The 10,000-nt window shown below is 41.9% G+C and overlaps 1 protein-coding gene across 1 annotated transcript in view; it reads left to right on the plus strand.

Annotated features, from left to right (window-relative positions):
- The first annotated feature begins 1,404 nt into the window (after positions 1-1,404).
- LOC119569629 (alkaline phosphatase-like) overlaps positions 1,405-10,000 on the plus strand; it is a 31,198-nt gene continuing 22,602 nt past the window's right edge. The window contains exon 1 of the mRNA XM_037917698.1: positions 1,405-1,590. The gene's annotated coding sequence lies outside the window, so the exon portion shown is untranslated. The remainder of the gene's footprint in view (positions 1,591-10,000) is intronic.

The raw sequence follows: 10,000 nt of genomic DNA on the forward strand, positions 1-10,000 counted from the left end.
ATGTGTGTGTGTGTGTGTGTGTGTGTGTGTGTGTGTGTGTGTGTGTGTGTGTGTGTGTGTGTGTGTGTGTGTGTGTGTGTGTGTGCACATACAGAGAGAGAGACACACACAGACAGACAGACAGAGAGGGGGGAGGGAAGAGAGAAAGAACAGATCAGACAGACATAGACAGAAAGACGTACTAATATACAAACAAACAGATAGATAAATAGACAGACAGGTAGACTGGCAGACAATCATACACAAACACACAGAGAGAGAGCGAGCGAGAGAGAGAGAGAGAGAGAGAGAGGGAGAGAGAGAGAGAGAGAGAGAGAGAGGAAGAGAGAGAGAGAGAGAGAGAGAGAGAGAGAGAGAGAGAGAGAGAGAGAGAGAGAAAAGAGAAGAAGAGAAGAAGAGAGAGGAGAGAGAGAATGGGAGAGATAGAGGAGATAGGGAGAGAGAGAGAGAGAGAGAGAGAGAGAGAGAGAGAGAGAGAGAGAAAAGGAGAGAGAGAGAGAGAGAGAGAGAGAGAAAGAGAGAGAGAGAGAGAGAGAAGAGGGAGGGAATGAGGCAGAAACAAATAGACAGACAGACAGATGAAGATAGAAACATGGACATAGGGAAGATAGAAGAGAGAAAAGGGGGTAAAAATAAATAGGCTGAAAAGAAACTAAAAAATGCAAAGGAAAAATCTGATAAATAAAGGACCAGAAAAAGAAGCAATAAACGAGTAAAAAAGAATAGATAAAAAAACATGCCAAAAATTAAAAAAAATAAGTAATATGAAGAAAGAAAAGGCAATGAAAAGATAATAATAAGAAAAGACGCGAATAATGAAAGTGACAATAAAGAGACACAATTTAATCGATCCAAGGAGAGAAGAAGAAAAAAGGAGGGAAAGATAAGGAAGTAAGAAAGAAATAAAAAAAGGGAAGAGGGACGGATTCGAAGTTGCATCATCGGTGTAGAAAAGCCATGTGTGATGAGGGGAGGGGGAACAGGAGAGGGGAGAGGGGAGAGGGAGAGGAGGAGAAAGGAGAGAGGGGAGAGGGAGAGGAGGAGAGAGGGGAGGGGAGAGGGCGAGAGGGAGACGAGGAAGAGAACAGGGGAGAGGGGGAAGAGGAGAGGGGAGAAGGAGAGGAGGAAGAGTAGCAGGAGAGAGGAAGAGGGGAGAGAGCAAGAGGGGAAGAGCAGAGGGAGGGAAGGGAAGGGAAGGGAGAGAGGAGAGAGGGGAAGAGTAGGAGGGAGGGAGAGGGGAGAGAGCAAGAGGGGAAGAGCAGAGGGAGGGAGGGAAGGGAAGGGAGAGAGGAGAGAGGGGAAGAGTAGGAGGGAGGGAGAGGGGAGAGAGCAAGAGGGGAAGAACAGAGGACAGGGGGAGAGGGCAGTGTCGTGAAGGCCCACGGCGCGTACATATTAGCGGACGAGGCTGGGCGAGCGGTCAGTCGTTCTCCGGTCGCCCTCACGAGAACACCTCCCGTAAGCTCCTCCTCCGCTGGTTCTCCTGAGTGACAACAGAACTCGAGAGTTACGATTTTATTCTTACGCAAAACGACGGAGACAAATTTGAAGACTGTTTCTTAGGATTCCGTGACTAAGGCGAAGAATAAGGTAAGGTTTGTGTTTGTAGAATTTTTTTTTTAAAGTTATTGTGATGGAAGGAAAATTTTCGTTTCGGGAAAGTAAACTCATTGTTTTAATCCATTTTTTATTTATTTATGGTTTTATCCAACGGTTTCTTAGACCTAAATCAATATCATAACAGTCGTTATATGTGTTATTGTTTATTTGTTTGTCTGTTTGTTAACAACGACTGTGGATCACGTTCTCTTAGCGTTGAACTCTCCTCCGCCGGTGTCAACAACACGTTGGAAATTCCTTTTAAATTCATTTCTCGAAGCTTCGTTTTCCTCAAACCCGTTTCTGTGAAGCTTGAACTCTCCTTTTTTTTTTGGGGGGGGGAGGTTTTCCCTCATCTTCTCTCAAAAAAATTATAAATTGATGAATAAAACTTGATGTACAGAGGAGTAAATTATAGCTTATACTGATGTTACTGGTAATGATAATGATGGTGATAGTCGTAGTGTTAGTAGCAGTAATAATAATGATAATGATATATCATAATAATAATAATTGTAGTAGTAGTAATGAAAATGATAATAATAATGATGATAATAATATAATAATGATGAGGATAATAATAAAAAATAATAATAATAATAGTAATAGTAACAACAACAACAATAATAATAATGATAATAACAATAATAATAACAACAATGATAATTATAATAATAATGATTATCATAACAACAATAGTAGTATTAATGATAATAACGATAATAATACTGATAACAATAATGATAATAATGATGATAGTAACAGGATAATAATCATAATCATGATGATGATGTTGATAAAAAAACAACAATAATGATAAGGATAATATTGGTAATGATAGGGATAGTGATAATGACAATAATAATAATGGTGTTAATAATAGTGTTAATAATAATAATAATAATAATAATAATAATAATAATAATAATAATAATAATGATGATAATGATGATGACAATGATAATAACAATAATAATGATGATAATAATAATAACAATAATGGTAATGATATCAATTTGATGATGATAATAATAATAATAATAATAATAATAATAATAATAATAATAATAATAATAATAAAATACCCATAACATTAATAATAATAATAAAGATAATCATAATAATAATAATGGAGTTAACATCAGTAATAACAATTAACAAATACAATACAAATGACAGAGGTACCAACAACAATATCGAAAATAGCCATGATAATAGTAACAGTACCTGACCTATGCAGGTAATATTTTTCAGAACTTGAACTCCCATGACTTCGCATTTGTAGAGTCAATGTTCTTGTTCTTATTTTTGTTATTCAGCGCGAGAATGTTATATATTCTTAGATTGCATCCGCGTACATCGCTTGCCTGAAAATGAGGGTCTGTTGCTGCCTCTTTGTGACAAATATTCGACAATTTATCATCTGATTTACGGCTGGTTCTGTCTTTTTTAATTTTTTTGTATTTTATTTGTGTCTTTTATTTTTGTTTTATTGTTGTTGTTTTTTTCTTCTTCATCTCTGAGTTTCCACGAGAGATAAGGATTGTTATCAGTATTTCCTTGGTCGTGTGCGTGTGTGGGTATTCCGATTTTTTGTCTCTCTTTCACTCTCTCTCTCTCCCTTTCTCTCTCTCCCTTTCTCTCTCTCTCTCTGTCTCTGTCTCTCTCTCTCTCTTCATCTTCCTGTGTTTTACTGGAGAGAAAGAGGGGGGTGGGGTAAGGTAAGGAGGTGGGGAAGGGGAGGGGGAAGGGGGGGGTCGAGGTCATGCTGAAGTGAATGAGAATTGCAGTTTCTGTTTGCCTTTGCTTTCCTCTTGTCTCGTGTGCTTGCGTATTCGCTCTCGCTCTCTCTATTTCTCTTTCTCTTTCTCTGGCTCTCTCCCTGGCTCTCTCTCTCTCTCTCTCTCTGGCTCATTCTCTCTTTCTCTCTCTCTCTCTGGCTCTTCTCTTCTCTCTCTCTCTCTCTCTCTCTCTCTCTCTCTCTCTCTCTCTCTCTCTCTCTCTCTCTCTCTCTCTCTCTCTCTCTCTCTCTCTCTCTCTCTCTCTCTCTCTTTTCTTCACCACAATTTCCTTATTCAATTTTGTTCTTACTCTTTTTTTTCATTCACGTTTGATTATTTCGTTATTTTTTCTACTGCTTTGTGTTAATTTTTTTTCTTTTTTTACAAGATCCTTTCAGTGACACAAGAAGACACATTATGCAAATATACGAACAATGAAAAACACACACGTATACTGGAACATATCACTAGACACGCAAATACCTTGTCATTGTGTGCTAATTATTCCGCTGCATATTTTTGCATTTGATCAGTAACACATCATTATTACGATCTAAGTGATATCTTATGGCGTCACATGTAAGGGTTGATGTCATAAGTCTATCAGTAAGGTTTTATTTTCATCATCATCATCAGTATCATCATCATCATCACCATCGTCATCATCATCATCATCATCATCATCATCATCATCGTCATCATAATAACCATCACCACCACCACCATTATCACCGCCATTATCATCATCATCATCATCACCATTCCTATCATTATTCATTATTATCAAGAATTTTCAATCCTCTTTTCTTTCATAGTTTTAGCGTTTATGTATACTATTGTGCTTGCATTTTTTCAACGCTAATAAGGCATTGTATTTCGTATTCAAAAGGAGAGTTGGGAGCAATACAGGTCCGCATTACGTAAAAGCATATAAGGAACGCCACTAAGGAATAAGCCTTCTTTTGCTGTAGCTTTGTCCCATTCTTAGGCGGGGTCGCTCTAATCAGGTTCTGGTGGATGTTCTTTAATGGCCGGATGCCCTTCCTGACGCCAACCCTCTCTATTTACCTGGGCTTTCTCTTTCTTTGAGAGAGAGAGAGTGAAAGTGATGAAGAGAGAGTGAGGTAGAGAGAAAGAGAGAGAGAGAGAGAGAGAGAGAGAGAGAGAGAGAGGAGAAACTCTGTCCTAATGCCCTAAATACGACACTTTCCATCAACATGCAAACAACACGGACATCATAACATCAACACATCACAACATCGGTTCCGTTAGTACATCATCACAGACGGACTAACACATCACGCCAGTAATGCTTCACGAAACAAGTTGATTGGATACAACTGTCAGAGATAGAGAGGGAGAGGGGGAGGGTAGGAGGAGAGGGGAGAGGAGAGGAGGAGGGAGAGGGGAAGGTAGGAGGAGAGGGGAGATGAGGGGAAGAGAGGGAGGGGGGTGGGGATGAAGGGAAGAGAGGGAGGGGGGTGGGGATGAGGAGTGTTAAGAAGCGAAAGGGGAGGAAGAAGGGAGTAAGATAACGAAGAGGTAGATAGGGTAAAAAGGGGAAGGTGCATGGTGAGGAAAGGAGGAAGAGAGGGGAGTGAAAAGAAAGTGAAGGGGGGAGGGAGGCAAGAAGGAAGAGGAGGTGAGGAAGATAAGGAAGGAAAGGAGAGGAGGAAGGAGAAGGGGAAGAGAGGGAGAAGAGAAAAGGAAAAGGATGAGAAGAAGACAAGGGAAGGGGATGAGTAAGACGGGGGGGGGGAGAGAAGTGGAATTGATGGGAAAGGGGGGGGAGGGGGCCAGGAAGGCAAATGGGCCTCTTCCCTACCTGCGTTATTTAAGACTGTTTAGTTTGTATGTTTGTTTGTTTTTCGTTTTCTGTTCACAATATAAGATTTTTTCTTTTGTTCTTCTCTCTCGTCTTCCAGTTTATGAGTGTATGTGGTATTTCACTTCGTTATGAGAATTCCTCTGTAGGCCTATTTTGCATACAGGTATTTAACCGATGGCACTTGAATACCTCATATCCCGCCTTTTTTCTCTCTTCTTCCTTCATTTTTTTTTTTTTATTATCATTATTGTCTATTTTGCGTTTTATTACCTTTTCTTCTGTTTTCTATTTATCATCATTATCATCACGCTATCTCGTTCTACCTTCTGTTCACTAGCGAGACACCTGATTGGCTAACCGGCTAAACCTCGCAGCCAATTGGAACTGCGATCGTGTCCCCCTCCAGCCAATCAGCAATGAGACTCCCGAAGTACGTTATGTGACGCCTATTACGGACGCATTTCCTATTCGCTCAAAGAAAACAATTAAGGCGGATTTTAGCGTGTGGATTCCTGCGTCATGCCGAGTGGGGAGAGTCGAAGTTGTCTTTTATCCCTGGCAGGCTCCACGCCATCACGTCTTGAGAGAGGATTTAGGATGTATTGTTAGGAAACGCTTGGAAGGCCTCGCACCCTGATCGTCTTTTGTCTCTCTGTGATTTTTGAAGCGTTGTCGTTGCTTCTCTCTCTCTCTCTCTCTCTCTCTCTCTCTCTCTCTCTCTCTCTCTCTCTCTCTCTCTCTCTCTCTCTCTCTCTCTCTCTCTCTCTCTCTCTCTCTCTCTCTGTATATGAGTCTCGTCTTTGTGGGGGGGGATATGTTCTATTTTCTCCCCTTTGTTCTTAATCAAGGCCTTTAATTATCTCGGTTTTCATGCCTTAGGGAAGGGAAGGGAAGGGAGGAGAAGGCCTATTGTTGCCTCTGATTATCACCGTATATCGTATCCGTGCCATACACTTCTTGCATTAAATAAAACAACCAATCATCAACGATCATTTTGTTATTATATTGCCGTCGACCCTAGTATTTTATTGGGAAAATAAGACCAACGGAAAAGATAATAGTATCAATAAAGATAGATTCATGACGGCTACCATACAGCCAGAGTTTCCATCAGTCATATCTTCTGTCTTGTAATGACCATAGTAACAAGCCATAAATAGCCAAGAGATCAACGCGTCATGAATATCAAGATGCACGATCCATCACTAGATATCACTTCAGGAGAAATGGCGACGCACGATAGCAATGTACGATCTTTTTTACTAGCTAAAATGATCACCACACTTAGCGATGTGACGGTGCCTCTGACGATGTACGATAACCTTCAATATTTCTAAGGCAATCGTAGCACTGAAACCCGGTAAAGCATAACAGCATATAATTTTCGTCTTCCTTTTGGCCCATTGCGTGTTCGTGTCACTTTTTTCTTTCTTTCTTTCTTTCTTAATATTTGCAGGTACAGACAGATAATATAAATGGTTGCTGTGATTCTACATCTTTGGGTGTGCGTGTGTGTTGGTGAATATATGCCCTTGTTTTTACCGTTTGTATTTCCTGTAATGTCTTTTTCGCTCTCGGTCTCTCGCGTTCTCTGTCTCTGTCCGTCTGTCCGTATCTCTCTCTCTCTCTCTCTCTCTCTCCTCTCTCTCTCTCTCTCTCTCTCTCTCTCTCTCTCTCCCTCCCTCCCTCTCTCCCTCCCTCCCTCCCTTCCCTTACCCTCCCCTCTTTCCTCTCCTCCCTAGCCCTCTCCCTCCCCCTCCCCTCCCCCTCCCCCTCCCATTCCCTCCCCCTCCTCTCTACCTCTCCCACTCCCTCTTGTTTTTCTTCCTTATTTCCATGTCGTTTGTTGCAGCCAGAGCGAAAGGTTGCAGAGTGAAGGGGCGCATGATTTCCTCGACCTGGATTAAAACGACGCCGCTAGTGATGGGAAAGCCAAGGTGCTGAGACATGATTAACGCATCTCCACTTTCTCTCTCTCGCTCTCTCTCTCGCTCTATCTATCTATCTCGCTCTCGCTCTCTCTATCTATCTATCTCTCTATTTATCTCGCTCTCTCTCTCTCCCTCTCTCCTCTCTCTCTCTCTCTCTCTCTCTCTCTCTCTCTCTCCCCTCTCTCTCTCTCTCTCTCGCTCTCCTTTTTTTTCTCTTTATCTGTCTCTATCTACCTATTTATTTATGTATCTATCTGTATCTAGAGAGAGAGAGAGAAAAGAGAGAGAGAGAGAGAAGAGAGAGAGAGAGAGAGAAAGAAAGAAAAGCGTACGGAAGAGAACACAGAAAGAGAAAGTAATATTGTTTTGGTAAGGATACTCAAATTAACAGATCTACCTGTGGGAATATTCCAGATCTAGGCCAAGGTGACGCCATTGCGAATGTGGAAGGTGCATACTTTTCTCCTTTCTCTATCTATCTATCTGTTTATTTACTTATTTATTTGTTTATTTATTCTCTCTCTCTCCCTCTCTCCCCTCTCCTCATCTCTCTCCCCTCCTCTCTCTCTCTCTCTTCTCTCTCTCCTCTCTTCTCTCTCTCTCTCTCTCGCGCCCTCGCTCGCTCGCTCGCTGCTTCGCCCCACATCTGTGTATCACACTCACACACACAACACACACACCACACACACCACACACACAACACCCACACACACACACACACACACACACACACACACACACACACAAAACATATATATATTATATATATATTATATATATATATATTATATATATATATATATATATGTATGTATATGTATATGTATGTTATAAATATACATCCCATACATATATTACATACATACATACATACATACATATATATATATATTATATATATATATATATTATATATATATATATATATATATATATATATATATCTATTATATATATATATATATGCGTGTGTAACCCAGCTTTATATATGTAATGTTACTGGAACATTTATGCCAATGTTTTTATTTATTTATTTATCTAATGTTATACTCTACATAACTTGCATAATCTTATGTATTGTCACAGGCATATATTCCCACTCACATACATATGCATGCAAGCATGTCTGTTGCTTTACCCGTTTATTCGTCACTTCTTGCCAGATTAGACATTCCAATGTTGTGTTGTCTATCCCCTTCCACAAGCGCTATGTATTGTTGTAACGCTACCTTTCATCGCCACCGACTGTCACATGGTAAGCACGTGATTTATACCAATCTTTAGACCACTGTAGGAGATGACAGAGAGACTCCTTGCGGGGAGCCAAGGAGCAACACCATGCTCCTCTCTCCTCCTCTCTCCTCTCCCCTCTCTCCCCTCTCTCTTCTCTCTCATCCTCTCGTCTCTCTCCCTCTCTCTCTCCCTCTCTCTCTCCCTCTCTCTCTCCCTCTCTCCCTCTCTCCCTCTCTCTCCCTCTCTCTCTCTCTCCATCAATAAAGGAGTCAAAACATCTTGGTTGTCTACCTGTCACGTTAAGCTCGCCACCTACCATACTCTTGTTGGGCCCATCATTCGGGCCACTACAATATATATATGTGTGTGTGTGTGTGTGTGTGTGTGTGTGTGTGTGTGTGTGTGTGTGTGTGTGTGTGTGTGTGTGTGTTTTGTGTGTGTTTGTATATATATATATATATATATATATATATATATATATATATATATATATATATATATATATGTATGTATGTATGTATATATATATAAAGATATACACGTGTGTGTACGCTTGTAATATGCACGTATAAAGGCGAGAGGAAGAAAGAGAGGCAGAGAGAGACAGGCTGGAATGCAAAGAAACAGGAACAGACGCCGGTAAGGACAAGTTTGCAAGTCTGCCACTCGCATTCTCTCTTCTCTCTCTTTCTCTCTTTCTTTTCCTTCTCTCTCTGTCTCTCTTCTTTTTTCTTTTTCTCTCTCTCGCTTGCCTTCATTTTATTCTTTCTTTTGCTTCTCTCTTTCTTCCCTCTCTCTCACTTACATCTGTCTCTCCTTTTTATCGTCAGTTATTCTTGGTTTTCGCTTTTCTCGTATCATTTTTTCTCTTTTGATTTTTCCTTTTGCCTTAAAATTATCTACCTTCCCTATCTCCCTATTCTATTTTCTCTCTCTTTAATTTCTCCTTTTTCTCTTTATTCTTCTTCTCCTCCTCCTCCTTAACCCTCCTCCTCCTCCTCCTCCTCCTCCTCCTCCTCCTCCTCCTCCTCCTCCTCCTTCCTCTCCTCCTCCCCCACCCACCACCACCACCCCTCCTCCTCCTCTCCTCCCCTCCTCCTCCTCCTCCTCCCCTCCCCCTCCTCCTCCTCCTCCTCCTCCTCCTCCTCCTCCTCCTCTCCCCTCCTCCTCCTCCTCCTCCTCCTCCTCCTCCTCCTCCTCCTCCTCCTCCTCCTCCTCCCTCCCCCCCTCCTTCCCCTCCTCCCCCTCCTCCTCCTCCTCTTTCCCCCTCCCCCCTTCCCCTCCTCCTCCTCTCCTCCTCTCCTCCCTCCTCTCCTCCTCCCCCTCCTCCTCCCTCCTCTCCTCCTCCTCTCCTCCTCCTCCTCCTTCCTCTCCTCCTCCTCCCTCCTCTCCCCTCCTTCCTCTCCTCCTCCTTCCTCTCCTCCTCCTCCTTCCTCTCCTCCCCCCTCCTCCTCCATACCCCTGCCAACCTCGAAAGAGTGAAATTACGCCTCTCCTCCCATGCGATCGCCTTCTGACCTGTTTGACCGGACAGGCGAACCCCCGGGAATGGCGTTGGAAGGTAAAATTCATTGGAATTTATGGATACTTAGACATTTATTCGATACAGAATGGATACATTTAGGGTA

The sequence above is a fragment of the Penaeus monodon genome, chromosome 4 (assembly GCF_015228065.2).
Source record: "Penaeus monodon isolate SGIC_2016 chromosome 4, NSTDA_Pmon_1, whole genome shotgun sequence".
In the NCBI taxonomy this organism is placed as follows: domain Eukaryota; kingdom Metazoa; phylum Arthropoda; class Malacostraca; order Decapoda; family Penaeidae; genus Penaeus; species Penaeus monodon.